Below are 27,052 nucleotides of genomic sequence, written 5' to 3' on the forward strand. Positions count from 1 at the left end.
CCGGGTTCTTTCTCCACCATTAATACTGGCCGCCATGTATAGCCTATCGTGTGGTGAAAAATGGCGTTAAACCCTACAACAACAGCAACAACAACTAAGTACCATCTTGTAAAGTATGAAACTGCTTATACATGTTACCAGATCAATTTGTAATTTTGTTAAAAATGGGTGTTTTTCTTAATTTGTTACATACTCTTGTTTTGCCGGAAGTGCCTTCTAACAAAGTATAAAAACTACACATTCCATGTCCCACATATCTAAATGTAAATCCTTATTTCCACATTGTGAGGATCGGAATTTCACATTCAAATTACTTGCAATATCCAAAATTATTTCCATCATGACTAAGGTTGTTTATGGTAATATATTTTGATTTAGTGCATTTTCACTTAACTTCGCTGTATACTGGTATGTATAATTCTCGTACCAGTGATCCAAATTCATAAGAATCAACATCTGCAATTTGCATTAATCATTGTCATAATTATTAGTTATATAGCCTGTAAATGGATTAATTATCATTTTAATTCATGGCCATTACCTCACATTTCTCAGTGTCACTATGTCAAGTTTAATCTTCTTTCGTATGCCAGTTACCAGAATGTCGTATCAAATTCTCCATAGCTAGTTAATTGTAACGTCATGTACTTACATCTTACTTTTCTATGAGATTAGATGAAACATACTATACTTTGCCAGTTCTAACTTCTTATCTGGAAAATGTGAATAATTGGATTATTTTGGATTATTTTGTAAGCTTTTTAGTAGTTTGGGGTGCTAGCAAGTTTTCAGAAAGACATGCTATGAATTTACACAATTGACGAGGAGTAGTTTGTATTACCACATTGGTATAAAGTACCTCATAGATTTGGCTTAGGTCTTCATAAGAGAGATCAGCACCATAACTCAATGCGGTAGAGCCTCATTGGAGCTGTATTTTCTATTATATGGTCGCCTTTTGTGGCTATTAACATTGAAGTGCAATGAATTGTTGCTATAAAACATGGTACTGGTAAATGTATCTCTAAGATTCCTGAATTATGTTAACGATCTTTTCTCTTCTAGTGCATGTCATAGAGAAAATAATTGTTTTTGGAACAGTTGTGCTCAGATCAAATGTGAAAAGTATTATTTAAATTCACTGGAATAACTGAAAGCATATATCTTTGATTTGTTGTCGATTCATTCAAAGTCATTTTGGATTGCACTTTTTTTTTATATAAATAAGGATTTAGGGAATACCGGAATATCAAGAGATCCGTTACTGGTATATCCGGACGTCCAAATATTTGTAATTCATTCTGAACATTCTATATTCTTTGATATCGTGAAATAATATGTGTTCTTTGAATTTTCATTTTGTATTTTATGTTGAGGTTTAGGAAATGTTTTCATCACGTATTTCTGTTAATTTGTAAGACTTAGTTTAGTAACAGCAAAACTATACGATCTCGCAATTTCTTGCTGTATTCTCCTCAGTCGTATCCATAATCGTTGAAAATAACAGTACTACATACTAATACCTTAAACAAATACCCAGTACGCCGTTAGTTAGATTTTTATGACTAATAAAACGAAAAGGAAGACGATGACACAGATGCAAGTAACGAATTTAATTTATTTTCCTTTTTTTCCAACATATTTGGTATCACGTCCGCCGTCATTAATTTCTCCACTGGTTTTGCGATTCGACGATGCGTGCCAGCTATAATGTGCGTCACATCATAGAAGACATAGATACCTGGCTAGGTAGCTTTTGAGCTAATCTTCTTTCGCCCCGAGTTCGGTGTTGTACAAAAGCACTCGTAACTCAGGAAGCAGCATGTTTGCATGGATTAATATTAAAAGTAGATATAGATGTTGATGGAAATTGAGATTGTTGGAAGTCTTTTTCAAATGTAAGTTACATATACCAATATTGCAGTTGTGAAAAATTAATAAGTACGTTTATAAATGTATGCTGCCCTGAAAAAGCACAACACAATATAAGAAGATATGAGTAACTGTTGCAGCTGATCACGAGAACAACCCATATATAACCCAAATTATTCCAAATCATCTTCAAATACAGCTGAATAAGTGCGTTAATATACAAAGTATATGTTATTTAATGATCATATTACAGGGAAGTATCAACAGTAGATGGTGAAGAGTTTATCTGCAGGATATATTTGTCTTTATTAAACACTATCATGTATTCTATTAATATTGATACAATGTTACTAAGTTACTTTTAGTTTTAAAGGAGCAGTACTGCATCAATGTTCAGTGTTTTACCTAGCTTTCGTTTCCTCTGTTAGATTTGAAATTTCGGAAAATGATAACATTAACCTTGTTGTCTATCTAAAGAGGCTAAAGATCGATTTACAAATGGTCAGACGTTGCGTACGAAGGTCATATCTAATCTAAATTAAAGCTTGTAGAAGTGTAATGTGGTCACGTCACAAATACAACTGGTAACCTAACGTACACACATTGTGAACCACGATGCTTATCTTTCAAAAGAATTTACATGATTATAAGTTAATGGTTTCGCCAATGGTGTGGAGGAGTTTTGATACATGTTAATGTAGAAACGAATCATTCTTTAAATAATGCACTTTTATTGACATTTTTAGAGCAGCGGAAATTAACTTTTCTGTTGCTCTTAATGGTGGGGGACATCACAAATTGTAAGCGATTGGAAGTTGACGTTATTGCCATCACTCTCTCTCTCTCTCTCTCTCTGCATTTATATGTTGTATCTTCCTGTCACTTTCTCTCTCCTATATATATATATATATATATATATATATATATATATATATATATATATATATATATATATCCTCTTCTCAACTTTATCTCTGTATGATAAACGATACCTAATTATGAAGTTCATTTAGGGTTGTTTGAAATCCAATTACACTTCATGTATCTGTTCATAATTTAAGAATAATGGCAATATCTTTTGTACTCTTGTCGTCTCAAGGAAGCTTAATTATTCAAACTACAACATACTAAACAGTCTACCTTTACAGTTTACAAGGTGCCTTTCCTATTGCAGAAAAATGAGAGGAAACTCCGGTAAGTACGTCAGTTTACAATGCTCTATTAGTATATCATCCCAATTAAATGAACTAAACTGTTTATATTTTTAAAGAATTTTTGAAAAACGCCGCGTGCATTTTGAAGCTGCTGTTGCGCTACAAACTGACTTATTACATTTTGACTCTTCCTTTAGGGACTGTATAATGTATGTAGTTAGAATTCGAACTCTTCCTTTAGGGACTGTATGCTGTATATAGTTACAACTCGAACTCTTCCTTTAGGGACTGTATGCTGTATATAGTTACAACTCGAACTCTTCCTTTAGGGACTGTATGCTGTATATAGTTACAACTCGAACTCTTTCTTTAGGGACTGTATGCTGTATATAGTTACAACTCGAACTCTTCCTTTAGGGACTGTATGCTGTATATAGTTACAACTCGAACTCTTTCTTTAGGGACCGTATGCTGTATATAGTTACAACTCGAACTCTTCCTTTAGGGACTGTATGCTGTATATAGTTACAACTCGAACTCTTTCTTTAAGGATTGTACGCTGTATATAGTTAGAACTCGAACTCTTCCTTTAGGGACAGTATATGTATTAATAATCCATTCGGCAGACCGAAACATTTTTTATCCATCTCCAATCAGCAGATCAAAATCTACGTTGTTATTATTTCATCTACAACATCATACCAAAATCAACATTGTTATTAATTCATATATAATAATCACACAAAACTCTACGTCGTTATTAATCCATCTAAAATCATTAGACCAAAATATACATTCAAATTAATCCATCTATAATTACTTGTCTAAAATCACATTGTTGTTAATCCAATCAGCAAACCAAATCTTACATTGCTATTAATCTAGCTACAATCACCAGACCACATTCTACTTTGTTAATAATCCAATCAACAGACCATGTTCTACAATGTTATTAATGTAAATATTAGATGGGGACCAAATTATATTAGTATTAATCCATATATAATCAAAGGGCCAAATTTGATATTGTTTTAATAATCCATTCATCAGAACAAATTCTTTGTTATTAATTAAAATACAATCATCAAACTAAATTCTACATTGTTATTAATTCGATCAGCAGACAAAATGCTACATCGTTTTTAATCGATCAACAGAACAAATTATGCTTTGTTATTAATTCAACAACAATCCGCAATCTACATTGTTATTGATCCGTATATAATCAGCAGACTTGACTCTACACTGTTACTAATGCAAACGTAATCAGCAGACTTGGCTATACACTGTTACTAATGCAAACGTAATCAGCAGACTTGACTCTACACTGTTACCAATGCAAACGTAATCAGCAGACTTGACTCTACATTGTTTTAAATGAATATATAATAAACAGGATATGAATATATTCTGCAGTCAGCTGGATGCACAAGAATAATGTCATCTAAAGGTGAACCCAGCTTAACACTTCTATCGAAACACAATACTCTCTTGCAGAGGACGCTCGAGATTTTGGTTGACTGCGGCGTAGATGAATGGTTCCATTATTGAATGTCAGCAATAATCTCTAATAAACAATTTACAATGGTTCATCCGAAGAAAGGCAATTCAAGAATTCAACTTTTAAAATAGGATGAACTAAGGTCCAAAACTATGCAATGAGATAAACAAGAAAAGTAAACAATGCGAAACAAATATAATTATTAGTATCAATATTCCATGTTGATAATAAGAGATTTACATTATCCATGTGCAGATTCATCTGTACGTGGATAATGGAAACTGTACAGTGTTCTGGTACATATTATCTACTCTAAATAACAAGACAATTAAACCAATCAAGGCGTAATGAAGAATCCCGGCATAACATAAAAAATTGAACCTGATATAAGAAAAGAGATGACCCTACGGAATAGTATCGTCACTCCTTTGATGCACAAGTTGTTCTGCATATTGTTCATGAACTAGAAATGAGTATCCAGCGAAGAGAAATAGCATCTTCATTACCTGTAAGACAAAAATACAACTATTAATACGAATCTTATCTCAAAATTATAATTGAACTAAACAAATGTATTCTTCGTTTGTATCAATCAAACATTTACCTCATTCGCTGTGTTTGAGTACACGCTGTAATAGAAGATTTAAGACTATTGGGAAAAGTATCTACAACAGCTGGCAAACTCAAAAGAAACTTGCTGTGTTGGCACTTGCATACTGATGATGTAATTAAAAAGAAACCATCATTAACCGGTTGTGTTTGTGAGACCTGCATTCCACTGAATTTATCATTGGCTATTATAAGGATGTGGACAAAATTGTCTGGGGCAGGGTGTGTGTGTGTGTGGGGGGGGGTAGGAATGGACAAACATCATTTGCACATGTGTCGATTCTGGATTGAGAGCGAGTTCATTTATTCAACTACCAGCTGATAACGATCATTTAAATAAATTAATTGTCAAGATTGCTTCCTGGATTTGATGTTGATAGTATGCGATATTAAAATGTGATAATAAAATGTGATCATTCCGTGTCCATATACTGGATCATGTTTTCACAGATAATTCATTTTTACAAGCCCATCTAAAGAGTACTGTTAATTTAATGTATATATTTTCGCTATTTGCTAAACTTTGTTTAATACTGTAAACTTAAATGGTCTTTGCTGTCGTATGCTATTTTCATTACGGATGAACGTTGAACAAAACTATGCCTGCCAAAATGATTTATCGGCATAGGCAGATCCAAGAATATCGTTGTGGGGGAGGTAAAGGGGCATAAATAAGACGTGTGGGCTGAGGGAGGAAATCACTGATGGGGACATGAAATACAAGGCCACGGGGGCTTCATTTGATTGTAAATACAAATACTCTAAAAACTCTTTCGCGTACATTTCTTTCTCGCTGAGTTGATGCAAACAACTGCTCCTCCTCACCCTCCATGATCCAGCCCTAATAACACTTTATATTTTATGGTGTGCAACATTAAGGCAATTATTGAACTGATAATGCACGTTGCTGTGTTGAAATACGTTTAATTTCAAAATAGGGTAAGACAATTTCAGCTAGTTAGTCCGACTTCGAAACAATTGGCGAGCGGCGAGGTTACATAAGACAGAAATAAAGTTTTTAGCATAGATGAGCGATTGTGTTGCTCAGAAGACATTATTCATAGTAACAGACTTTATAAGTCAAAGACTTTGAAAGAGAAAAGGTCAGAAAGTCATTTCCAATAGCTTAATATGCATAGTGACTTAACTGTAATTGTCAAATATCCGTATTTATTCGTTTAAAAGACACATTAGACGGCAATGCTCAGCGACAAAGATCTGCTATCGCATAAACCTTTTATTACATTTTTACTTTGTAATCCAGGGAAATAGATTATTTTTTGAATTTTACAAAGCTTGATGTTTCGCACTCTTTTCTGCTACTGATTTTAAGAGTATAGACTCGGAACAATCAGAAAACATAATGAAATTTGAGAGTACTGAATTGGGGTCTTTCAATCACGCCGTATTCCATTTCAGGTTGCTTAGAAAATGCTACGAATTCGATTTTATGTTGGGTGGTCAATTTTCGTCTAATATGCATTTACTGAAAAGCACGAACTTAAAAATCAAACGAACATTGACATTTTGTGTGGAAGCAATAGAATATGACAGCTTCCATAATTAAAATGTCGAGAAAATATCATTGTATTTTAACATCCGAAAATCTGTTGCTTGGACAGCATTACATAGGAAATAAATTAGTAATGATAGGATTCTGATATTTATTACCTGACATGAAATAAAGCGATGAAGAATCGCCTGTTTGATAGTTCCAAAGGAGCCAAGCATCGATGAATAATGATTATTTTCGTAAAATTGGCCCCGAGTGTCGAATGGTTTAAAGCGCTCACCATTACTGATCAATGCCATCTCACTTCTGTCTGCGTGGGTTCGAGGCTCGGGCTCGACCAATGTGGGTATGTGAGAAAACTTGCCGGTAGCTTCTCGTGGAAAGGTGGTTCTTTCCGGGGTTTTCCCAGATTGTTCCTCCACCAATCATACATGGTGTATAGTATATTCTGTGCTGAAAATAGCGCTAAACCCTATGACAACAACAACAACAACAACAACAACATTTTCGAAAAAAATATTTAAACAGCCTCTTAGTTTAAAAGTAAATTTTCTTGATGCGATTGACCTTTTGTTGCGCTATCTTCGTTATTATTCTTGTGTAGTTCATTTGCAAGGTTTTTGCATGATACACATACCCAACACACTATTTATTGATTTACATTGAATTTGAGTTAGACTTGAAAATGGATTAGTGTGCTTAAGTAATACTTTGAAAATATTAATATACACAGAACATCGAATGCGTATATTGGGCTTCAAAATCATGGTCACCTTGATATGTGTATTTATGTATATCTGTAACAGATAAAAATATCTCAAAAACAATAAAGCGAGGGGTAAAAAGACGCATGATAATTGTTTGTAATAACAGTGACATTTTATCACGAGCGCGGCCAAAGGTGTTTGCTTGAACCATCTTGTCAGATGCAATATTCCAAATAAGTCTTCCTCATCGAAATTTAACACTATACAAGATCGATTTAGACAGTGTTGGTGTAACCTAAAGGCTATCCTTTGTGCAAGGAAATAACCTGAATATCTTAATTAAAATTACACATGAGTGTTGTCCATAAAAATCATTAGCTAAGTTGCGTTTGTACATTTGATTTACACGATTTCTCACGTTTCTGCAATATGTTATGATTAGATGACAATTCACCAAAACACTGTTCTGTGAGACCTTTTAGCAATTCACCATTTTTGTATTACGGTAGTTGCCTCCATGCCCGCCATGGAATTGACTACTCGTACTAATCATTTACTTATACGAAATGGGCTAAAATATTGTCTCTTAACAAGAACCAAAAACCAATTCCTACATGTCCATTATTCATAACCAATATGCTTACTTTGGTGATGTCATACTAAATCAGTGATGTAATGGGATATGTGCTAGTTAATGAAGCGGTTTCCATACTAATTGTCACCACGTATCCCCTTACTCAATATTACTATAATCTGGGAGGCCAGACACTCATTCAGTTACAAATGCTGGTCATGTTGATATTTGATGAATCAGATACCAATAAATAAATAACTAAAACCATTTTGAGAATCAATGCAATCAGTTATTTTCGTTCATTTGCCTCTCCTGTATTCCAAAATGACCCTTGTTTAAAATTAAGACAGTTAACGGCGCAAATCTAGAATGCAAAACAGCATAAATAATATATTGTTTATTAGAACCTTGTATTTCTCCGTGCGTAATCCTCATGGGATATCAAAAATGACATAGCAGGACGTTACAGTCAATATGTTCAAGAGTTTGACTTGATTCGTATTCGGGTAAAATTAAGAAAAAAAAAATAGCTTTAAGAGAAAATCATAAATGTACTAATTAATGAAATATTTCCAATAAATGAATGAAATATTTCCAATAAAGGAATTAAATTAACACATTGATACTTTATAATGGATGCATATCTTTACAGGATAACGGCAGAGCGCTGGTCAGCAGATGGAGGTATATACAGTACAGTTGCCAGTCACAATTATGGTAAATTACGAAATGGACGAATGTTCAGTTTATCATGTATTTCCAGTATCTAATAATCGAAAGCAGTTCTTATGCTAGATTTTAAGTGGAAATGCATTTCACTTGTTGATACAGTCCCACTTTTGAAGGCCATTTTTGTAATTGTAAAAGCAATTATTGAACCAAAAGCACAGTAGTTGATATTGATTTAATGACTGGAAGTATATATTAGCAGGTCTTACGTATGCAAACATCTAACAGTAATGTTCTTCCCAGACTAGATTGAAAACCATTGCAAGAAGCAACGAGAGGATGTCGATAGAGAAGTATTCGTTCTGTCGGAGTGTGAACTTAAAAGATGATACCAATGAAACATATTTGGAAAGTGAGGAAATATTTTTAATGTCATATTTAAATACTAACACTTTTAGTTAGATTTGATTGCTTCATTGTTAGCTAATCTGAAAGACAAACCCATCGAGTTTATGGAAAGGTACTTTCATATAATTACATATCATAACTAATAATCACGATGTATATATGCTGGATCAGGATATCCTAATTATATTTTGAGCTGTGGTGGGAATAGTGAGCAGGTACGGGTACATTTGTCAGTCTCTACATTATGCTGTCATATAGATATATCAACTTTCCTTGAAACCTACAGACAAACAGTATTTAATCAGGTGCATACTAGGCACAGTAATTATTCATGGACTTACAAGCATTCCTGTTTCATTTCAACAATCATAAAACCTTTGCTAACTTCAAAGAACAAATTAAAGTATGTAACCTGTCGAATATATTCCAGGAATATCATTAAAATAATAAAAATGAAACCTTCCAACAAAAATAGTGGCTCAGCAAACAATTAATCATTTCTCACGATACTGTGAACTATTTTCATCTCAATCTCTTCATTATATGATTTCACCAAGAGAGATAAAGATCAGATTAGATATCAAAATTGATTCTAGAATCCTGAAAAATGAGACACAAATTATATTATATTAATTTCAAAATGCATGCATTAAAAGATTTATATTGATTTCTTTGTGGTTGACGCTAATGGCATTTCTGCCTGGTTTTACCTGGCTGTATATAACACATCTGTACTAGTTTGTTATTTTCCGCCTTCCAGTTATTTTGAAAGGATATGAACAGGTTTTAACGTTATGGTAATCGATGTTACTAGAAAGAGTGCACAAAAGGAATTGCTAACATATATATCTTTCACCGTAGGTTTGATCATCCAGGAGATTTGCAGAAAGAACATTGCGTTTGTTTATTAAATAGTTTTACTTTATTTTCACATAGCCGCTGATCCCCTGTATCACCCTTGACCGCATATAAAATATTACCTTTATCCTTATGAAGGTGTATACATTTGCTTAATCATTGGGACCTTGTAACGCGTTGTAATTAGTTATTTATTAAAAATTCTAGTATACGTTTGGACGACCCGCTTAATTGTGCTAACAATTTCATGAACTGTATTGCTTTTTTTTTTTAATAACGCAAACGAAGAGACGAAGCAGTAAACGTAACATTTGCAACAAACTGCATATGTTTCAATCACCCGCTCCAAATCTGTGCAATCCTGTTTTTGTTAATAACATCATTTACAGCTGGAAAATCAGTCAAGTGGTCTACCAAAGGCAGTTATCATGCGAGGTTGAAAATATGCTGCAGAATACTGAGTTTTACGCAGTAGACTGCGTTTAAACCTATGCCAAAAGGCGAGAAAAGATTTCGTTCCATTTAGGGAGGGCGGAATTTCAGATTGTTTCTCTGGTATGTGAATAATTGATTCAAATTAATATAACCTGCATGATTGTTGTCAATGACAATCTATGGGAACATGCATTTTTCACAAAAAAAAAACAAACAACAAAATCAGCTTGTTTTGGTTTCTTCTTGTGCTGGTCTTCCTTGATAAAGTCTGCAACTTCTTTATCATAGGTTTTTATATGTGGCACTGATGTTTGAAATCAACGATATGGTCATCAAAAGCATATCTTCTTTCCAGGAAAAACGTGTGCCCTAGAGTTTATTACTCTGGTTTCAATTGAGATTTGAACTCCTTAAATTGTACCGTTCCCTTCTAAGCCATGGTTGGATATTTTCTGGAAGTCTGTTTATAAGTCTGTCTCATGTGATAATAATTGTCGCGAAGTTCAGTTTCGGTGAATCCGGACTCTCTCAGTTTTGTGGCTGAAGTTGAGGGCGTCGATTCACGCTCTGTCGACATCTACATGTTATCACTGTGCGTATGAAGCGAAATGAAAATTAGCCTCTTGACTTCTTATTTTGTTTTCTCACTTAAATAGTGAGATCCCTTCATCTTGGTAAAATCTAATTTGACTTTGGTTTCCACATACTTGCTCACAAAACATAGCAAGAGTTTCTTACAATAGGGTAGATACTCTTCATTAAGCATTCAACTGTGATGATAGAAGAGGTACAACTAGTTGCCTTCCCCTTACGTCATTTATAAGTATCTTGCAGATACGACTACGGGCAACCCTTCTCGAGATTGATGATGAGATACTTTCAATATATGTCAGAATAAAGGACACTGGGCTCCATAATGTCTACGAAGTCGATGCAAAGAACAGACAAAGGGAAGGGGAGATAAAGGAAAAACTACCTGTCATGATTGAAAAGGCCATTGTTCCTCAGAGTATCGTAAGAAAATGAGAATAAACAAGAAAACCGAGTTATTCAAAACAGAAGAACCATACCCGTTATGGAAAACAAGAAATCACCAGAACTAGAAGACATTGAAGAAGAAACAATCACAGTTAGAAACAAATGTTTAGAAAAAGTGAAGGAACATTTTGTTGTGCTTTAATTGAGAATATGCCAGAGAAAAAATAAGTGTCACTTTGTTCTCTTATTTTATACTATAAATATGTTACTTAAACACACAATCCCCACGCATACCATTCAGTCACGTATATGGGACTTAAGTTTTACTAGATTTTTCAATCACTGTGTATTATCATTTTTCGAAGGGAAATTGGTAGCCCTAAAGCAAGTGTTCGGTGTTTCTTCTGGAAAACATATGGTTGTGACGTCATCCGCTATAACTGACTCAGTACGTTTTCACGTTTGAGTCGTACCCCTCCTCGTGATGATTTTTTTTTTTCTTTCTCAGTTGTAGTAGTAGTAACTACCGTTGCTGCAGGAATGTCAGTAGAAGTAAGTGTGAATGTAGCGATGAAAGACTTAGACATATTGGACCGTGATGGTATCTTTTTCTAGGGTTTTATTAAGTAAGTCTGGTACATATATCCCACAAGCTTCCACTCCGCCAAAATTTCCTTTAAAGAGCGACTTGGTTCTATTCCCTTTCATTTGTCCTCAACACCTCAAACGTTCCTTTTCGCTTCTGCTTCTCGAATTTGTCTTTGTCTTTTTGCTAATGCTTTGACTACTATTTGTTCTGCTTCCTTCTAATGATTTGAATAAATCCATCATTCGGAGCATACTAGGTGTCCTCAGTAGGAGCACCCCAACACATCGTCTTCGTTGTTTTATCCATACTCAAACTATACTTCAATGATAACCCGTCCGAAACGCTGGAGCGCCAAAACAATGAATATGACGTCACCCGTCAGCTCTCTTCTGGGTGTGTTTATAAACATATCATACTATTTTGTGTGATAGTGTGTGTTTCTATTTAAGGGTATATTAGTGTGTATATAAACTCTTCTTACCCTTGTTTGTGATATTACCATTTGAGTTTGTCCCCATAAACAGTACAAACTCTTATAGCCTTCACTACTTTACAATTGCTTTTCCCGTTTGTCTCAATACAATGTAGACCCTATTTACCTTCAAGATTTTAATGTTAATATTCTTACATTTTTTACATAAAAACATTGCCCCTATAAACACTCTTTACATATATAATTTAATGCCCATCTTTAACCAAAGTAGGATGTCCTGCATGTAACCTAGCCACGCATTTTAATCTGTGGATTAATGCTAATTCACGTTTGTTTCCAAGTGGCACAACTCATACACCAGACTGCTAGACAAAATGGTTTAACTTTTGATTGAATACAGAAAGAGAATGCTACGATGGGTTTATTTAATACATATACTACATGTTTATTTTATGCATTAGAACATCACACATTAAGGAACCAAAAACGTAAAAACAAGAATGATCAGCCGATGATATACTAACTGTTGTAAATTTACTAATCAATGTAGGAACGGAGTGAGCAATGCATTAAACAAGTGGGAATTTGTGATTCAAATAAATCACAAGGTTGTCTTGTATTATATGTATATATATATTTATGTCATCGTGTCAAGTTATTTAAAAGTGATATGACAAATTGTCTTAAACTCATTAAAAGTATATTTACATATGGATATTGAGGTAGGTAAATGTGTACTAAATTAGGTGTACACAACTACACAAATAGCATACTAAGACGGGTAATTCAAACCAAATGCTCTGTCAATAACATAAATCATTAGTTGTAATCATTAGATACGATATAGTTATAACGTGAATAATCAAACACTATATATAGATTAAATAGTAATTAATGTTGATGATTAGGCAATCCTAGACACTTATCAACCTATTTTAAGGAAGAAGTTAAAATGTGGGATAGATGGAAATGCATACCAAATGCTAAAATCTCCTGTTATGGGTTTTATCAAGTAGAAAATGGAATTTACTTTACATTGGGACTTCACCATGTTATTCAAGGAAGATATTTTGGGATGATCCCCTGATACATTCATATGTATATAATTTTTGATTGTTTTGAAGCTCCTGTAAAAAAGGTTTGTTTCTTTTTAAGTTTTAAGTGTGCACAGGACAAGCTTTTTGATGCTCGCATACATTCTTCGTAATCGGCTAAAACAGTAAGTCACTGTGGATGTATTGAATATTAATTTTTATGACTATCAATTTAATAATTTTTTATTATTTACGTGCTAAAATGTTTTATTAAGTCACACTGTCTTTATTTCAAATATTATTTTGATCATGGTAGACAAGGATCGTGGGTTCTAAAACCTCCCAGACCAGTCCGAGTATTTTGCCGCTGGGTCAGTGCCACTGGGAAAGACACTTAGCACCAACATCATTTGCATGCTATAGAAAATATATTATTTAAATACCGGTAGGTGGTATTGAGATTTTAACACCAATTTTCATAGACTATACATTACGGCCAGAATTACCATCAACGGGCTGATGATAATGAGTTCAACATACTGTGAAGACAGGTCATCTTATAATACACATAGGGGAATTCGAATAATATGATTCAGGTCATGTACATGTCTGAATGTTTTTTTATTGCTATTGGACAAAAAGAGCGAACATACAGGAACAAAACAATTTTGATTCCACTTAAATGTGCATTTTGTAGAAAATGGACTATATTCTTTCCCACAAAATATAGATGTTTCTATAACTCGTTCTTTATAATATTGTGATAGGTGTGTGAAGGTTGTGTCAGGTGATAATGAGATTTGAAACGTTAGTAATATACGTGATTAAAATATATAACAGTCAGTTTTATTAAATTTGCGACGACCTTCCACCTCATTTTAAAACTCTGAATAGTAAGGTAAGATTAGGCCCAGATATAAAGGTTTATTCACTAGAAACATAATCTAATGAAATATTTAACTTTCTATTCTACAAAGCTTGAAAATCTATTACTTGCTGGATAATTATGTAAATCAATATTGTGTGCTTAATATTTGTTCGCCACTGAGGGTTGTGGAGTTAATGTCTATGACACCTTTGTCACGATTGTAAGAATTAAACAAGGTGTTTTCAAGGCTTGACCTTGTTTACGAGCTAGTGGTTTCACTTTTAGAAATATATTCGGTCACTGGTCAAGTAATATTTATACATAAAGGGATTTGGTAAATAACTATTCATTCCTGCTCTTTATGATCAGTATATGGGATCATTTACTGATGTCATTGAATAACTTATTGTAATTATTATGTGTTTAAATGTAAGGTGTATTTTTATGTGTATTTCTGCATTTAAGCCTAGCTGTTTGCATGTTGGCAGGCCTGCACTTGATGTGTGTAGCAAACATGTTCCAACACTTTGAAAGTCGGTCTATGTAGGATGCAATCAGCATTCCTTACCGGATGATTTCGCCATCGTTTTCAGAAATAAGTATGATTGTGATAAAAGGAAACATTGCTCCTTTACAAATTGTATTACTTTATTTAATAGAGAGTTTTGTTCTCAAGATATATGTATCATTTGTCGGTGAGTGAAAGAGGTATACGATACCCTAATGAGGGGGCACGTACAATAACATGGCAACATCACAGGCCATGTAAGTTAATCACTGACAATTTGCAAGATTCCTGTGGAAATATGATTATAACTATTTATACTAGAAGTAAACGTTTTGTTGCTTGAGGATGGCTGTGGTCATTTTTGACGGCGTCTTCTTACGAAATACATATATGTATACCAGAGGGTCAACAGCGTTGACATTTTTTAAGGTTTGTTAATCCAGATGAGGAGACAGATCATAAGGGACTGAAAATAACCAATACTAACGTCAATGGTAAATTCAGCAATTCCATGAATTTTAAATATATCTGTCCCTCACGATGTTTTCCAGTGCCATGACATTTACATTAATGGATATATTATATATAGCACCATGCAATCATGGTAGCCCTTGATGAAGATGAAAATGTCTTTATGTTGTTTAAAGTAAGATTTCCACCTCATTGCCCCAACACTCACATTTACACACGCACATCATACAATGGGCGAAAACTAATGGAAAAAAGATCTATATAAGATATTTCGATTTTGGCGTTGAAGTAAAAGAGAAGCTGAATACATCTATAAAAACAAGCTTTGTCCGGTTTTGAGAATGAAATATATAACGTTACACAATATGAGCTTGAAAGCAGTGATTAAAGTGTATGCAAAATTTCAAGAAATAAATAAACACTATCAGGCCTTTACTACCAGTCTGTCCTTGACATTGCCAGTTTACAAAGTCCCATAATACAAGCCCCTCCCTCTTGCAAAAAAAAAAAAAAAAAAAAAAAAAAAACCGGGACGTGTATCCCGGTAATATAAGTTTAATAATTTAATATGGTATCTTTTAGCTTGTCAGTAAGAGAATAGAGCATTGTTATTATTTTATCATCATCTAAAATGTGATTTTACTGTTTGTATTTTATTTGCTGTCAATGAGGATTTGTTTATAACGACAATGTATAACGTCAATGAGGATTTGCCTATAGTTAACATGTTTCCTGTCAATGAGGATTTGCCTATAGTTAACATGTTTCCTGTCAATGAGGATTTGCCTATAGTCAACATGTTTCCTGTCAATGAGGATTTGCCTATAGTTAACATGTTTCCTGTCAATGTCTATTTTTAAAAAAATATAATGTTTCCTCTCAATGAGGATTTCTCTATAGTAGTATTTTCCCCATCAATAGGATTTCTTTATAATCATAAAGTCTCCATTCAATGTTTGTTTGTTTATGATGATAATGTTTCCAGTCAATGAGGATTTGTACGTAGTGACAATGTTTCCCGTCAATGATGATTTGTCTGTAGAGTCAGTGATTCCTGTCTATGACGCTTTAACTGTGGTAAAATATTTTCCCACATTAGAGGTTTTGTCAATATATTCTGCGTCAATGACGATTTGTCTAGAATTACATTAAAATTCTCGTCAGAGAGGAATTGCATGTTGTTACAATGAAAATAACTTAAAGTATATATATTTTAGATAAATTTAAAAATGTGAATCATGCAAACTAAGGAAAGGGAAAGTCACAACTTACATCAACGTCACTTCAATAAGGAAGGCTACCTATCCGAAATTTGGGAAATTCTGAAAAGTTTTGATAGGAGACGGCCTGAACTGAAATCGAAATTCAAATTATTCGGTGAATGAAATTTCATTTAATGAACATTATCCATGGAAATGTAAACTAAGCACGATTCCTTTAGATTAATACACATCTGAACCTCTATTCCAAGTCAGATCAAAATGATAGTAAATGTGACGAAATGAAGCTAATGAGCTTCTGAGTTACTTCTATAATAGGCAATCTTTGCAGCGTATTATATGGTAATACTTTGTGACGCTACATCGTTATGTCGCCTTTATCTTTCAAACAGCGAAAATGCTGAAATATTATTTTTGACACTACCTCAAAACGAGAATCAAATGCGCATAATAATGAATGCAAGTATCTTATAATAAACTATGTCAGTATAGAGGAAGGAGTTGAATAACGAACAGTTGCTTACCAATTACGACTATGTATAACGAATATTTAATTCAACATTAGCAGCAGGATGGGGCGAGCCCTTTGGTGAGGAAGGTCCCATTTTGAAAAATAAAGCTTTCAAGAAGGAAGTCTTCAGTTTGGAAACTGAAAGCTTTCTACGAGCCAAACCTACCTCCAGGAGGAGAATTCGTATCCCTCTGCTGCTATAATTTTTTCTCTCATCCAAACAGTTTATCAAGGCCTGTACAATATCGTGATCGGAGGTCGTGTTAATGTATTGTTATAAATCCGTGTTGGGTTGACTGTGCTCGCGAAAAGAAATATTTAAATTTAATTATATCCATATCACCGCTACACCAGGTCTGGTGAATATTTCGTAACGTACGTGTATCAGCTCCATTAAATACAACTTGAATATTACAATTGTCTATGATTATTTTTGGTATTTGTGTATTTGTGTAACATTAATCACGTCCGTGTTTTCATGTCTGCCTCTAGAAAATATTCTAGCTGGATTTGACTGTTTATCAAGCATCACATCATCGTATACAATTAAATTGTCAATAAATCCATCAAGATCATCTACAGACTGTGCTTCACCGATATCAGTTACAAAATCAATAATATCATCGTCGTTTTCATTTAACAAGTTTGCAATTTCATTAAAATCTTTAAGCACTTCGTAGCATTGCTGGTCGTCAACTGATGGTGCTATCAAATACAAGTTTTCCCTTTCGATCCATCTCATTATCAAATTAAGTAGCAATTGTGTTTTACCAGAACCGGACGGTCCCATTATTATCATTCGGATAGAATTTTTTAACGCTGGATGATGTTTGACTGGTTCTTGTTTTCGTGTCGCTGAGAAATCAGTTACATCCATGTTGTAGAAATAAAATAAATGACATGAATCTATATTGCGTTTGATCTAAAACATTCATCCGTACAAGTACGCCAACAACTATAACAACAAAACATAAAAGGCGTGCGGTTACAGGCAAGTGTGAACGATGTGGTACAAAAAAAATATATATTTATTTCCAAGAAGACAGGTGGTGATATTGCTACATCGTTGGGAAAATTACCAGAACCTCCATGGGCTAAATACCCAAGATAAAAACGTCTTCCAGGATATAATTATTGCGGTACCGGCACAGTAGGTGATTTCAGACTCGATAACCAAGGCCAACAAAGGTCTGGTGAGTATCCAGTAAATGCTATTGATCAAGCATGTCACGTTCATGAAGTAGCTTATAAAAGTAAAGATCTGCAAAAGCGACATATTGCAGAAGTAAAAATAATTTATACGTTAAATTCTATCTAAAAAATAACTCTTTCAGAGAATCATTAACTAATTGGCTGGTAAGATCTGCGATGAAAGGTAAAATAGTATTTGAAAACTGAGTTTGCCGAGCCGGTAATTAATCATCCTATTATTTTTATAATGGAATCGATTTATTATATATAGCCCAAGATGATATTGGAAGGGTAGAGCAGCGAGTATAGTAAACTCGCTGATGCAGCAAATGTTACACGTGTTGCCGTCGCAGCGTGGTTAGCACGACAGGCAATATGGCAAATTATCTGCCATCGCCTAAACGAATCGAGTATGCACATTTTGATGTCAGCGTTCCAAATGAAGTTCATCAGGCGGATATATTATTTTTGCCACATGATACTATTAAAATTGGAAGATGTCAATTAACATACAAATACACGTTAACTGTCGTTGATGTTGCAAGTAAATATAAAGAAGCAGAGCCGTAATTAACTAAAACATCAACTGAAGTCGCCTCTGCGTTTAAACGAATTTATCGGCGAGGATCTGGATCACAATGTGGTCTACGATGGTCACAGCTGCTGAATGTTTATCCTGGCGAAGAATTTCAGGGTGCAGTATCGTCGTTGATGAAGCAACATAACGCCACAATCAGACGAGAACATACAGCAACTCATCGTGATGAGGCAATTGTTGAAAGATTTAATCGAAAGCTTGCTGGGCGGTTATTTGGATATCAATACGTGAAGGAAAAAATTCAACAAAAAAAAATAAGATCTCGTGAATAGGTTGCAATATCACGAAGTGTGATAGCTGCGTTAAATAATGAAATCACTCGAATAATTGCCATGAAACCTATTAGCGTGATCACAAAAAAAAACATATACCAATACAACGACACAATTTTTCAAAACAACCAGTACTAGTGTTACTATAAGTTACTTATATGAACCTGGTGAACATGAAGGTGGTAAAAAAATGCAACTGATCCTATCTGGAGTATTACAACGCATCAAATTTTCAGCGCGGTAACATTCACGGGTAGATATGCAATATAAAGATTAGATTCAACTGCTCCTCAACGTGGATTTACACGTGAACACTTGCAAGTAATTCCTGAAGACACACAATTACCACCGTCTTCACTTAACTAGCACCCCTACTTCGATTACATCAAGGCAGGTGAGCATCACATTTTCACATGTGTGACCAAGACTACTATCTTTTCTATCTACAGTAAAATGTCTTGGATTATTAAGAATATTGCTACATAACATTATTGTTTTACAGCTCGCAGAATGATTATTCTGTTGTTGTTTTCAAGTCATTATAAATTCAGCGTCAAAATCAAAGTCACGCTTATTGTTTTATCACATTGTCTATAACTAAGAAAAACAATTCTTACGATAACATCGCTAACAACTTCGTTATTGGTGCCACCAGTTTTGTAAAATTTACAATAACTCTGCGCAACTGAGATATTCTTCTGACTCGAGACACTGCGAGATATACTATGTTTGACCATTCGATACGATCATCAACGATCCAAACTCGCGTTTCAAAGAGAGTTAATCCTTCTGATGAACGGATTTGTATTGAGAATCCTAACGTCCACAGAGATTTGTCCATTTTCAGCGCATCCTCAATAATTCTGACATCAGCTAAAACAATATCATTCAATACTAGATTTTGTTTCGTTCTTGACTCTGTCATGGGTCCTGGTATATCAACGTCAATCTTATGTTGTCGCGTATCTGCTGTGAAAACGTTTATTTAAGTAACTTAAACAACCGCTGTTGAAGTTTATCACGAACTATCTTTCTACTTGCCACTGTTAAGTGGCTTGGTCTCCACACTTGCAGACAATCGTTCATAGAAGTTTCTGAAATTATTTCACGCATTATTTCACGTTGAATTTTATTCGGTTGTATTCTGATTATTTTCTTAAACTCTCCAAATTCTGGATCATGCGCTCTGTGATCATCTGTTATCTCCTCATAATAATCTACACACTTTTTTTTAACCATTTGTGCGGAGACAATCCAACAAACGGTGATGGTTGACCATGATGGCCGCACACTATTACAGCGGTGCTTTTTGTTAACAGCCATTCAAAAAATATTTTTTTGTGTTTCTAACGAAACTGAACATATTTCATCCCAAACAATAATCCTTATAATGTATTGTTCACCCATTCGACCAGGAGTCCATGCGTCCCCTTTCCAATGGAAGAAGCTATGATAAGTACATGATTTTACTCCTCGTTCTCTCATTTCTCTTGCGAGTCTATGTGTAGGTGTTAAAACAACCATATTAACTGAACTCTGCCGATATAATTCAATAACACGATTTGTTTTACCAGAACTTTCTGGTCCGTTTAGATAAACAGTCTTATGTCTAGTCACGGGATCATATACAGATGGTGCCGGTGACAATTTTGATATCTGACTATTTTTGCAATAAATATCTTTAATCGAATCTTCGGTGGGTTCACACTAATTATGTGACATTTCTTGTTTTATTCTCCATTCGCCCCATGATACACAAGCAGTACTTGTAAATTGAGTCAGAAATTCTGAATATTTTCTTTCGATATAAAATGAATCTGTGGCGATTCTAACGGCAAATTTAGCAAATCTGTTTATTTATCGAAACATACGCGAGCATTGATGATCTTAAATGAGTATATTGCAGTTACTCACCATCAGTAAAACTTACAATTGTTCCTAACTTAGTTCCAACTGACAAAAAAAGCTGTTTCTAGACCTTTAAGCGTATTCTATTCGTTGTATCAGCAATTAAAAATCGAGTTCAGCATCATCTATAATTAATCTTGTACAATGGCGCTTGTGATCATATGATCCACCTTGAGTAAATTTACTGATTATTTTTTTGCCACGATCTTTCATGATTTTTTCATCACGTTCTTCTCTGACCTTAGACATATTATTAAAAATTTCAGTAATTTCATCCTCGTCGAGATGAGGAAAATTTTCTCTGATATTTTTATATTAAACCTATTTGGTTTGGTATCCAAACTTAGGTTTGCTTCCGATATTATATAATTGCTTCACTGACCGACAACTATATCAGTATTTTTTAATTGAGCATATATCCTAACAATACTATTGGTGTCCACATTTTCTCTGAAAAAATGTCTATCAAACCAGATATAACAAATTGGATGAAGATCTTCAGCAAACTCAAACGACTCAATACAAGTGAATCCGTTCAAATCAAAATCTGGTAAAGTTCCGTTTATCAATAATCTGGTCATCTAGTGTGTAGGATGTCCAAATCGTTTAAAATCCTTAAAACACTCTCCCATACCGAGAAAACTTCCTGGATAACAAGCTGCCATATCAACCGAGATAACTTTGTTATAATTGTAGCGAGTATTCCACAATCCACCCTGTCTGTATTAGACACAGCTGCGTTTCACATCTTCAAGAAATTCCAATCGTGTTGGTTTCCATGAATTTTTCTCTTGAGCAAAATGAGCAGCAATTCACGGAACGGTAAAACAATTATTCAGTAATTGTTCAGTATCATCGGTATATCGCTGCGCAAGATTTTTTTTCTTCGTGGAGAGATTCTAAACGATAAATGTATCCGCTAGGCCGTACAAATTGATCATAGTTTCAATCATACAATTAACTTCGAAATACCCATACTGATACATGATCATTTGTAATTATTTCGTTAATAAATCAAACATATCTACGCCGTAAAATCTAACGATTCGATTTCGTGGAAATAATGTTATTGCATTAGTCCACGCATGCGCGTTATGATCAATAATTTCAATTGGAGCTCTTCCTTTTCTATAATGTTTTGAATCGCGTTTTTATAGTGTTCTGTAATTCGCTCGGCTAAACAATTTAGTCTTGAAACTTTCATCGGCGCAAAATCACTAACGCGGGTTTATCATTTATCAGATAATTGGCATAAACAACCACGGTCACAGGATACGCTCGAGTTAAATACGGTTTGTCAATACCAGTCAGCATTCCTGGTGTGGAATTCTTACACAGTATAACATTTTTTCATTAGCACAGACAGGATCGTGTTTGTTACGGATAATCCAAGTATTGCCTGTTTCGGCTAGCACAATAAACTTTACTCTGAAAAAATGTCTTCGATCGTCGAGATAATTAATAATCTTCAGTGCTCGATCATCGTTCATTGTAGCATCAACGACTGTTAATAATTCTGAACGTCGACCACGTAAGAGTTGCGCATTCGCGAAAAATTCTCTTTTGATGCTGTAAATTTTATCAATCAAAGTTTTTATTCTTGCTGAACATGGGATTAACCAGAGCCTTCCTTGCCACGGGGATATTCTGTCAAGATCAGATCTGGGTCTAGAAGATTCAATTGTAGATAGTTTCTTCAACTCTTCCATCATTATAATTAAGGCAAAAATGTTTAATTAAATTTTTACGGTTTCGTAGGACCAGCAACCGAAACAAGCAATTGGAGTATAATTGTATACATGATGATTTAAACAAAGAACAAATGTAGGTGGTTAATGATAGGCTCTTCAACTCCTTGAAACAAAGCCTGCCTAAACGAATTCTACGGACTTAACTCACTAAGAGTACGAAGAAGGAGTTATGGACTAAGACCGTGCTTACAGTGTGGCGTTGTGGGTAGCGTAGAATCAAAATTGTGTTGCGTTGTGGAGGTAAAACATATCTGGAATTAACGCGGTATTATAAATACAAATACAACACTGATTCTACCGCGGACGATTATTGTGCACGACTTTGTGAGGTGCCATTCGAGATATTAGAAAAAAGTTATTACATAATAATGGGAGAAGAATTTGTAAAACATTCCATAAATAGCGAATATGAATCATCTCGTAGCAGAAACATCAGAAATTGAAAAACACAAAGACAAATCGTTGATTATTAATAATACTGGGTAACTTAAGTTTAGTGTTAAGGGAAAATCGACAGTTTATTCATATCGGTTTATTTACAAGTGCTTTAATATAGCAATCGAACGTGACCTTGTTATCGATCACATTAACCGAGATAAGCTCGACAATAATATATATAATATGAGAGCTGTTACAAATATGGATGCCTGGATGGCAAAAAATTAATAAACCAGTTACTGCAGTTGTTGACGCAGACGAAATTACATTTCAATAATGTACGCTGATGCTAAATATTTCGATACTAAAGCACGATCAGTAAAACACCTCGTCGATGGCATAATTGTTTCGACGATATCGAAAAAATCAAACACGTGGCTATCATTCTATAACAGTGATAACACAGGCCTATTTTAAATACTCGTCTAAATCTCGAATAGTTACTGTCGATTTGACTAAGTTCGTGTGTACGCGATTACAGCTCCCTTGTGATAGCTTGAATTCGCGTGTTGATATCGTTGATTCCCGCAACGAGTTTGTCGTTGCGTTCGAGTTACTGATTATATTGTTGTGTGTGGTCGGTAATTTTTTATTTTATTTTTTCTAAGCACGGATAAATATTCCAAGAGTTTTCATTTTGATCGCGTGACTGATTATATTAGCGTGTGCGCGCGTCGAGTTCTCCCCGGGCCGCCTTAATATCGTCGTTGATTTTCTGAATTTTTGCGGTAAGATCTTTACCGCGGACAATCCGAACTACGCATGTGGGAAAGTTTGATTTCTTTTGCCCGATTTTTCAAGGATTTTATACAACCGAATTAAACCGATATGATAAAACGCGGCGATTTTTGGCGGTGATTCAGCATCGCGTAAACTTATAAAAAATATTCGTCTGAGTTAGACACATATGTAGGATTGTTAGGCATATTTATCTGGAAACATAATCATGGAAAATAAAAATAATTATGGAAATAAAAATTTCAAATAAAAAAAGATATATGGAAAATGAAGAAAAATAATGGAAAATGAAAAATGAAAAATAAAAATAAAAAATGGTGGCTGCAAGTAAATTTGGACATAATCATCTTCCCATTTTACGGTTTCACAAATAAATTTATGCCCAAAGTTTCAACTTGGAAATCAAGCAAATGACCGTTTTGATCAGTTAGTTTAAAATTTATTCTTGATAATAGCGGATTATGACATCGTAGATAGGATTTATCGGTTCTTGTAAAATTAGGAACTTGCAGAGTAAAAGTATAAAGAATATATCCTGATTTGATTTTTTCAAGGTCTGTTTGATAACTGCAATCAACTGCATCACATAATAGATTGACTACGATTGTTGAAGTTATATTTACAATTCCCAGAGAAATATGACGAGCTTCACCGTATCGATTATTATTATACTGGAGAATACTGTCCCTAGCGATTTTGTTGGATGAACTTATTTTTTTCACTCATCATGTAATATTTCAGATATATTGCTGGTGTATCCATCAATAGATTCACGCATCCTATCAACATCAAATCCAGGAAGTGATCTCGACAATTATTTATTTAAATGATCGTTATCAGCTTGTAATTGAATAAATGAACTCGCTCTCAATCCAGAATCGACACATGTGCAAATGATGTTTGTCCATTCCTAACCCCCCCACACCCTGCCCCAGACAATTTTGTCCACATCCTTATAATAGCCAATGATAAATTCAGTGGAATGCAGGTCTCACAAACACAACCGGTTAATGATGGTTTCTCTTTAATTACATCATCAGTATGCAAGTGCCGACACAGCAAGTTTCTTTTGGGTTTGTATGCTGTTTCAGATACTATTCCCAATAGTCTTACATCTTCCATTACAGCGTGTACTCAAACACAGCCAATGAGGTAAATTTTTTTGATCGATGCTAACGAAAAATGCATTTGTTAAATTCAATTATAATTTAAGCTACGTGTCGTATTAATAGTTGTATTTTTGTCTTACAGGTAATGAAGATGCTATTTCTCTTCGCTGGATACTCATTTCTAGTTCATGAACAATATGCAGAACAACTTGTGCATCAAAGGAGTGACGATACTATTCCGTAGGGTCATCTCTTTTGTTATATCAGGTTCAATTTTTTATGTTATGCTGGGATTCTTCATTACGCCTTGATTGGTTTAATTGTCTTGTTATTTAGAGTAGGTAATATGTACCAGAACACTGTACATTTTCCATTATCCACGTACAGATGAATTTGCACATGGATAATGTAAATCTCTTATTATCAACATGGAATATTGATACCAATAATTATATTTGTTTCGCATTGTTTACTTTTCTTGTTTATCTCATTGCATAGTTTTGGACCTTAGTTCATCCTATTTTAAAAGTTGAATTCTTGAATTGCCTTTCTTCGGATGAACCATTGTAAATTGTTTATTAGAGATTATTGCTGACATTCAATAATGGAACCATTCATCTACGCCACAGTCAACCAAAATCTCGAGCGTCCTCTGCAAGAGAGTATTGTGTTTCAATAGAAGTGTTAAGCCGGGTTCACATTTAGATGACATTATTCTTGTGCATCCAGCTGACTGCAGAATATATTCATATCCTGTTTATTGCATGTTCATTTGAGTCAAGTCTGCTGTTTACGTTTGCAGTATTAACAGTGTAGAGTCAAGTCTGCTGTTTACGTTTGGAGTATTAACAGTGTAGAGTCAAGTCTGCTAATCATAACGGAATAATAACAATGTCGAATTTGATCTGCGGATTGTTGTTGAATTAATAACAAAGCATAATTTGTTCTGTAAATCGATTAAAAACGATGTAGCATTTGGGCTGATGATCGAATTAATAACAATGTAGAATTTAGTCTGATGATTTTATTTTAATTAATAACAAAGTAGAATTTGTTCTGATGAATGGATTAAAACAATGTCAAATTTGGCCCGTTGATTATATATGGATTAATACCAATATAATTTGGTCCCCATCTAATATTTACATTAATAACATTGTAGAACATGGTCTGCTGATTGGATTATTAACAAAGTAGCATGTGGACTGGTGGTTGTACCTGGATTAAAAGCAATGACAGATTTGGTTTGCTGAATGGATTAATAACAGTGTGATTTTAGACAGGTAATTATAGGTGGATTAATATGAATGTATAATTTGGTCTAATTGTGGAGTTAATAACGATGTAGAGCTTTGTGTGATTATTTTATATGGATTAATTAGAATGTTGATATTGGTCTGCTGTTGTATATGAAATAATAACAATGTAGATTTTGATCTGCTGATTGGAGATGGATAAAAAATATTCAGGTCTGCCGAATGGATTAATAATACATATACTGTCCCTAAAGGAAGAGTTCGAGTTCTAACTATATACAACATAAAGGACGAGTTCGAGTTGTAACTATATACAGTATACAGTCCTTAAAGGAAGAGTTCGAGATCTATATATATATACAGCAGACACCCCTTAAAGGAAGAGTTCGAGTTCTAACTATATACAGCAAAGAATCCCTAAAGGAAGATTTAGAGTTGTAATTATTTACAGCATACAGTCAGTAAAGGAAGAGTTCGAGTTGTAACTATATACAGCATACAGTCCCTAAAGGAAGAGTTCGAATTCTAACCATATACAGCATACAGTCTCTAGAAGAAGAGTTCAAGTTCTATCTATATACAGCAGACATCCCATAAATGAATAGTTTAATTGCTAACTATAAACAGCATACACTCCCTAAATAAAGAATTCAATGAAGTGTAATTAGATTTCAAACAACACTAAACGAACATCATGATTAGGTATCGTTTATTATACAGAGATAAAGTTGAGAAGAGGATATATATATATATATATATATATATATATATATATATATATATATATATATATATACAAGAGAGAGAAAGTGACAGGAAGATGTACACATATAGATACAGAGAGAGACAGAGAGAGAGAGAGAGAGAGAGAGAGAGAGA

At 34.1% G+C, this 27,052-nt stretch overlaps 1 long non-coding RNA gene across 1 annotated transcript; it reads left to right on the top strand.

Moving 5' to 3' along the window:
- On the top strand, nucleotides 1-26,462 carry LOC149784880 (uncharacterized). Its single transcript, XR_016413468.1, has 4 exons — nucleotides 1-113; nucleotides 3,047-3,066; nucleotides 8,583-8,647; nucleotides 25,060-26,462. It is a non-coding gene; the product is annotated as an uncharacterized LOC149784880 (long non-coding RNA).
- Nucleotides 26,463-27,052: the final 590 nt, after the last annotated feature.

Source organism: Sinohyriopsis cumingii, chromosome 13 (assembly GCF_028554795.1).
Source record: "Sinohyriopsis cumingii isolate HCF-2022 chromosome 13, ASM2855479v2, whole genome shotgun sequence".
Lineage (NCBI taxonomy): Eukaryota > Metazoa > Mollusca > Bivalvia > Unionida > Unionidae > Sinohyriopsis > Sinohyriopsis cumingii.